This window comes from Rattus norvegicus, chromosome 2 (assembly GCF_036323735.1).
Source record: "Rattus norvegicus strain BN/NHsdMcwi chromosome 2, GRCr8, whole genome shotgun sequence".
Taxonomy (NCBI): domain Eukaryota; kingdom Metazoa; phylum Chordata; class Mammalia; order Rodentia; family Muridae; genus Rattus; species Rattus norvegicus.
In genome coordinates, this window is record NC_086020.1 from 122632366 (window position 1) to 122640217 (window position 7852).

The window sequence follows — 7852 nt, forward strand, 5'->3', positions numbered from 1 at the left end:
GTATAGTTTCACAGATATGCGACATTAGGTTTTGAAACACAATACAGCTACCATTTGGGTTCATTGTGTTTTAAAAATGGATGCTTTTCATACAAGAAAGAGCTTAGATTGTGCACTGAGTTCATATGGCTAGAGCCAGTGTGTTCATGAATACCTTTGGGCAATAAGGTCCTGAGGCTTTGGTGAGAGTGACATTGCATACTTTGTATGTGTGTGTGTGTGTGTGTGTGTGTGTGTGTGTGTGTGTGTCTGTCTGTCTGTCTGTCTGTCTGTCTGTCTATATATCCATCTGTATGGAGACTAGAGGTCAACCTTGGGTCTTTTCTTAGGAGCCATCCACCTTGTATTTTGAGGGAAGAACCAGGGACCAAGGACCTCCAGTATGGCTTCTGGCATTACTGCATCCCCAGTGGGTGGATCACAAGTATGTTCCTTGCTTCTCACATGGGAGCTAAGGATACAATTCTGGCCGTCTTGTTCCCATGGCAAGGACTTTACAGACTAGGCCATCTCCCTACCCCTGACATTATATACTTCCTCTCCGACTGTCTCTTTGGAGATTGCTTAAGACATACATTTCTATAGATTATTTTTTGGGGGGGCTTTATTATCCACTAAAATGTGTGACTGACAAACATTTCCAAGACCAGCAATTGACCTTTCAAGGCCTCATGCTACGAACCCCTCCAAGTTTTACAGAGCACGATTATTGGTGCTCTTGTATGTGAGCCAATCAAGACGACACAGGGATGCTACTCTAATTCCAGCCAAATCTACAGCTTCTAAGAAGTTCGTGCTTAATTCTGGGTCTGTGAAACCTTTTGATTCATTCTTACTTTTCTCTATTTTATTCTCTCTAGCTATAATGCTCTTTAATGATGACTTAAAAAAATTCCCTAAAAAAAAGGAAAATCACCCATTCTTTAGGAGGTACTTAATATTCAGTACCATAATAAAAGGTTGCTATGAAGAAAATCTTTTGGTAAAGTTGATTCTTAGATGTTAGTTTGCCAAAATAGCCCCAGAAATATTGTGGGGGATTTGACTGCGGCAGCACCTTTGAAGTTTGGTTGCCTGCCTTTAATTTTGCAGTGAGCCCTAATCTCATTAGATTTCATACAGTCAGTGTTTGTATTGGCACAAAAGCTGTCCAAACAAAGCCAAAATGTTGACACCACCGTCCTCTGATGGTGTTTAGAACGAATACATTAAACACACTTGCGATAGCATTGCATTAAGCTAAGGAATAAATTTTGAACTTTGAACTCAGCAGGATTTAAAAAAAAAAGAAAAGAAAAGAAAAGCTTCACTGGATAGCTGAGCAATCGTGTTGTGGTGTAGTAGATGAATTCACTGTGCTGTTGCAAAAACCCAAACAGGCAAGCATTCTCTCGGCTCGCAGTGTGCTGTGTGATTAAAGAATCCGGGCATCATTAGACCGAGAGTCCATTGGTGAAGGGCCTTAACGGCAGGTAAAGCAGGCTGGCGAGTTTGCTTTGAAATCCTCAGGATAAACTTTGATTGAATGCATTCCTAGCAGGCTGGAAGCATACCTGCAGGTTAGTGTGGGACACCGAGTCTGGGTCAAACCGCACCCCTGGTTTACATATGTAGACACTTTTGTTACATGCCTGGCCGTCATCTTCCTACTGATGGGGTGAAGGCTCACAATGGACCAGATCAGTTGGTGAGGAAACTTCTTTGCTGCCTCCCGTGAAAGGGAGGCAACTACGGTTCTAGAACTGAAAATGAACGCAATAATGGTTAGGGATACTAGTAATGGTTGGCTAGTGCGTGGCTACTACGTAAAACCAAAGATTTGCCCCATAAAATGTGCACTGTCCTACATACTTGGAAAGTGACTGTTAGGAAGCCTGTACCTACTGCAATCCAAAGGGATAAACGTTGACCAAAACCCACGTGCTGAAGTCTGTGCATATTACCTTCAAGAGCTCGTAACCTTCAGCCCGCCGCCTTCACTCTTTTGAGGCTGGTTGCCTGCACTTGGCTTTCAGCTTGCACAGAAGGCTTCCTAAGACATCTATTTGGAATCTGTCACTAGTCAAAATGGCGCTGAAGGCACCCTCTAAACAGCTCCCTTTTAAAATGACTGACTGTCTTTTAGGTCTTCGTGTCAAGAGTGGTAGTATTTTGTTTTTTTACTTTTTCTGAATAGCTGGCTTGTTTTTATTTATGCATTGTGACCCTGTGACTAATCAGTAACTTTTCCATCTTTCTGATTTTTTTCGGGCTCCAGAGTGCTATTTCCTAAGGCTAGTAATTGAAAAGGGCTATGGGGGTGCAGTCTGTGTATATCATTTCCCTGTGGCATGATTTGTCTATTTTTATTTTTTCTTCATTCAGACTCTCCCCAGAAATCAGCATCTTTTCAATTGCATAATGTTTTAAAGCTGTTTTTAACCCTTTGCGGGAAGGGATAGAAATACACATGTGCATACATTCATATAAACACACCTCAATTCATGCTTGTTCATGAAATGAACTGGGCTGGAGGGACACATGTTCATAAATTCATACAAATATCTCCCAGTGCATGGCTGTGCATGGCATGAATGAGTGCACGTCAGGCTAGGGATACACACATCTATAAATTCATACCCCAACTCATGCTTGCATGTGGCACGAATGAGTGTATATTTTCTAAAACCACAGCAGATGAGAAGCCACAAATTAGGAGTGTGGTGTTAACTAAAGAAGGGACAATGAGAAAGTCAGCTGACACTACAATGAGGTGGCTCCACTGAGGACTTTGGGAGCCATCATGGAGAGGAGTGAGCGTGTCATCACAGCAAGGACAGCTGCCCAAGGCTATGTCAAACAGGGCCAAAGAACCATTCTCATCTCTGTAACCAGAGGTTTGACAACTGACTGCAAGTCTGCAGTATTTTGGATATACTAGCAATGTGATGGGATCGCAATACTCCAAAGGCTTGTCCAACAGGATGTATTTGGCTTATCAGTTAAAATGATGTACCTCCCCCAAATTCAATCTAGGTACCAGAACACCAGGTTGGCAATAAAAACCCTTACTTCTCAGCAAGGCTGGGTTGATGCCGTTATAAAAGCAATGGGCAGAAGCTGCGATATCATTGTGTCTGAAGAGATGCTGTGACAGGTGTGGTCACCATGACAGTCAGCTTTGGTCTCACCTGAGCTTAAAAGGCTTAGCACAAATATAAAGGTTCTGAGTCTTTTATCTGGGAAATGAATCATCCAAGGTGGGGTAGAAAGCCCTGATTGAGATTTAATAATTTGCTACAACATCTTGACAATTACAGTTTTGGAATCTATTGAGGATTAATTTAGGAGAGATGGGAACATGTCTCAGTGGATAGAGTCCTTGTCTAGCTTGTAGAAAGCCCTGGGTCCAGTCCCCAGCACCTCATAAACCAGGCATAATGGTGCAGTCTGTAATTGTAGCCCTGGGGAGGTAGAGGTAAGACGACCAGAAAGTCAACATCAGCTTCGGCTATGTAATAATTTGAAAGCTGCCTAGGCTGTATGAGACTCCATCTTCAAAACAAAACAGTTGGACGCATCAAACTCTAGGCTTCTTTTCTTTTTTTTAAAAAAAGGCTTATTTTAAACATAACTCATTTAACTAAAAGTTTCAAAATATCAACGTTTCAGAATAAAACCGTCGTTCTCACGCAGTCCTGTGTGGTGTGTTTGCACTAAACACATCGCCTTCAGAGAGTAATCGCATGCTGTGTTATATTAGCCCTTTTTGGTAGGGATACACACATTTTATAGTGCTCATGACACATTTTCCTGCTATACATAATGGATGCTTACTTAAGATACTCAGGCTGTTGCCATCAAAGTTTTCTGGCACACCACCTTCCACTCCTCACTGAGATATAAACAAAGCCCTTAGCAGACTTGGATATCTTCCTAGCATCCCTGCCATCCGTTGTAACGGGGACCAGTCAGTGTCTTTCGCCATGTGGAGGGGGCTTAATCACATTCCGTCTTCTCATTCAGAATGGACTTTGGAAGTTGTTACTATGAATGCCTTTCAAACATACACACAGATAGGAGATAGTAACAGCCAGCTCTCATGGCATGGAGACAGAGCTATCCCATGCTTTCTCAGCCTTGCCTTCCTGTTCTTTGCTCTCTGGTAAAGGCATGTCAAAGAGAACGATGATTTCTCTTGAAACACTCCAGTGTGCATTTATAAAATGATTTGATCCGTGTAACTGTCATAGTGCTACCAGGATCAGCGGCTTTAACGTTTAACTGGGTCATGGTTTAAGTTAACCGGAAAGACTCACCTGCCCCAATCCATGCATTGCTATGGCTACTCATCCTTTCAACCTTTGTAACCTAAATGTTGCCAATATGTAACTGCCGGCTACAATTTAAAACTGAGATTTAACAGGATGAAGACAATCAGATGTCGTCACACTTGTCCCTTTTGTAGAGCTCAGTGGTGCTGCTGTGCTGCCAGGGTAGGCATGCGGCGCTCTCTTCTTGTGCTGGCTACATTTTGTCAGCCGGACACAGCTAGGGTCACCAGGGAAGAGGGAAACTCAGTTTCGAAAATGCTTTTACAAGATTGGTTTGTGGGGCATTTTCTTGATTGATGTGGAAGGGCCCAGCTTCCTGTTTGCAATGCTACTCCTGGTCAGGTGGTCCTAGGTTCTATAAGAAATCAAGCCATGGGGAGCAAGCCTTTGCCTGTCTGCAGGGTCCTGCCTCAGTTTCCTGTTGTGGCTTCCATCAGTGATGGTGGGTGATATGGAAGTGTAAGACAAATACCGCATTTGGTCACAGTGTTTACTAAAGACTCAGAAAGCAAACTGGCATGTGTCTGCATGGGATGTTCATTGCCTTGGAATAGCTCCTTCCTCACTGTTAGGTTTTTAGATACAAAGTGTCTCCTGAAGGCTCCATGCATTGAAGGTTGGTGGCCAGTGGGTTGGGAGTTTGGGGAGGCAATTGAAGCTTGAAGAAGGCACTAACCTCATCAATGGCTAGTCCAAGATAGGCTTGCAAGTTGATAATGTTGGGAGGGGGTGGAAACTTCTGGAGAAGAAGCTTCACTGGAATAAGTGGGTACCTGGGCTGTTAACCTGTTTCTTGTCTTCCTGCATCTCTGAGCAGCTTTTCTCCACCAGGTCTTCTCTGCCCCAGGTTCTTTCTCTCCACAAGGTACAGGAAGGAAGGCTCACAGCACCGGCTGAGCAATGAGCCCAGACTAAGTTGCCTATCTCAGGTAATTTGCCACTAACTTTTGTGAAGTACCTAGCCACGCCCACTTCTCCTTGTTCACTGAGAAAGTGGCATCAGCTCTGAGGGATTCCTTATTCATGCACGGGTTTAACATTGCCAGTTTGTCCTGGGATTTTTTTTATTAAAATGTGGCTAAAGTTCAACTTTAAAAAATAACTATTTTGTAATTTTGCTGCCCGACGCCCAACCCAGAGATAGGGCTTGTATTACTGCTGGATATCTCCAACAGTCAAGAAAAATATATTTTGTTTTGATGTGTGTGTGTGTGTGTGTGTGTGTGTGTGTGTGTGTGTGTGTGTATGTGTGTGTGTATGTGTGTGTATGTGTGTATGTGTGTGTATGTTTGTATGTGTGTATGTATGTGTGTGTATGTGTGTGTATGTGTGTGTATGTGTGTGTGTGTGTGTGTGTATGTGTGTGTGTGTATTGTACAAGTGTTTAGGTACCTGTGGAGGGCAGAAGTATTCCAGATTCCCTGGAGCTGGAGTACAGGAGGCTGTGAGCCACTCTATAAATGGGTGCTGGGAACTTAATCCACATCTACCCAGAGAGCGACAAGAGCTCTAAGTGCTAAGCCCATCTCTCCAGTTCCTAAAGTTCAACCTATATGTCGTGGGTCAGGGATTTTGTTGGTGCTGCCCTGTACTTAAATGACAGGAATGCTCATTTGCTCTAGCTTTGTATTTCATTGAGTAAATTGATTTAGTTTTCTCTGTTGCTCTGCAGCCATTTCCTCATCATACATTCCATTGTCACGTAGCTTCTGTGAGCAGCCTCCTGTAGGACCCTCATGGATGCCAGTGTGTATAGGGGACCAGTCTTCCCCAGCATCAGGTATCATAGAAATGCTGGGTTCTTCTATTTAATACTTCCCTGCAATTTGAATAATCTTTTCTTTCTTCTTTATGTGTAGAGTTTGCTATGCCAGCCAGGCCTTTCTGCAAACGGTAAGTTTCTATTGTTTCGGACTTGCAGGGAGGATCCTTTGAGGCAGCTTTGTGCAGGGTTTCCTGACTCACCCCTTCGAGCTCAGTAATCCATCTTTTCCCTCTATGATTCATTCTAAGCTTAGTGCTTAATCTTCTGTTCCTCCCTGTCGCCTGGATCTGAGACATCCTTTCCCTCAACAATTCAAATGTCCCGGCTACTCATTTTCTCCGTTGGTTTCCCCGTTGGTTCCGAGAGCTTTCGTTGTTCTGTTCCCTTGTTAGGCCACCATTTTTATTCTTACTGGCTTAGTCAGGCTGCTGGTCTTGGCTTTCTTTCTAAGTGTTCTTTTGTAGAATCTTTGCCTCCTAGGGAGCCCACTGTCACACAGAACAATGAATCAACAATGTATATGAGATGCTGGGTCTCTATGAGCAGCTAATGGCTGCTTGGACGATTTATGAGCAAGATGTGAAATTGGAGAAAACCACATGCTCAGGTTCTGTAATTAATAATGATAATGATAGTGATAACAACAACAGCAATGATAATAATAATAATAACAATAATGGTTATAGTAGTAGTAATACTGTTCAAATTATTGTTTAACAGTCACTTGGAACACACAGATGTGGGCATGGCAGCCATGTGCTGTTCAGCGTGGTTCCATTTGAGCCTGGCATTCCCTTTCCTGATGTCCTCCTCTCTGCCTCCTACAACCTTCTTCGGCTTTGACTGTCTAGCCTGACCTCTCTCCCTACTCTGATTCTTCTTTTGTCTCCTTCACATTCTCCACAGGAGTGAGGTCAAAACCTGACTTATTGTATATGGAATCAATAAGGAAGACATGCCAAGGAGAGCGGGGCATGCTGGTCACAGGGACATTGGAAAGGCACAGAGATACCCCGTTTTGGAATCAGGCCATCTGACTCTCAGTGATTTGACGTAATGTTCTTATTTGGATAGAAAGAAAAAAAATTAGAGCCGATGTGAAAAGGAATTACTCAACCAGCAAACACGAAAGCTCACAGCAACTTTCCCAGTCTGTGAGAGTCTGGCCGCAGGATGGCACAAGTCACAGACAGTGTTCTGGTGATGTTTGTGGCAAAGCAGTGGGTTTTATAGCATAAAGTGGGATCTGGATTCCTCATCTTTGTATCTTATGTTCAAGGTTTGTTTTTTATTTCCTCAGAGCTCAGAAATAGGCATGTGGAAAGTACGGTTTAAAAAATGTACAATTAAATTGGTTCTCTGTATACAGAACTCTGGAATGTGTTTTCTCTTCAAGAACGTACTGGTTAAATGTAAAGAGACCAAACATCCACACTTAATCAGCAAAAGAGGTTTATGATTATAAGGTGAGCTGATTCCTACCACAGGCCATATCAGGTCAGTCGTGGTGAATGAAATTGACTTGGGGCTGGGAAGATATACAGCTCTTCTAGAGTGTTCTAGAATCCCCTTCCCTCCAGAACCCAGAGCTGTGCACTTGCTAGGTAAGTGCTCCTCATTAACCATGTGTGTGTGTGTGTGTGTGTGTGTGTGTGTGTGTGTGTGATAGAGAGAGAGAGAGAGAGAGAGAGAGAGAGAGAGAGAGAGAGAGAGAGAGAGAATGCGTTCGAGGCCTGTAACTTCATAGCCTAGGTCAGACTAGCTGACCTACAAG

The 7852-nt window shown here is 43.3% G+C and overlaps 1 long non-coding RNA gene across 1 annotated transcript; it reads left to right on the forward strand.

Annotated features, from left to right (window-relative positions):
• Nucleotides 1-261: 261 nt before the first annotated feature.
• Nucleotides 262-7442, forward strand: LOC108350243 (uncharacterized). Its single transcript, XR_001837006.3, has 2 exons — nt 262-6206; nt 6985-7442. It is a non-coding gene; the product is annotated as an uncharacterized LOC108350243 (long non-coding RNA).
• Nucleotides 7443-7852: the final 410 nt, after the last annotated feature.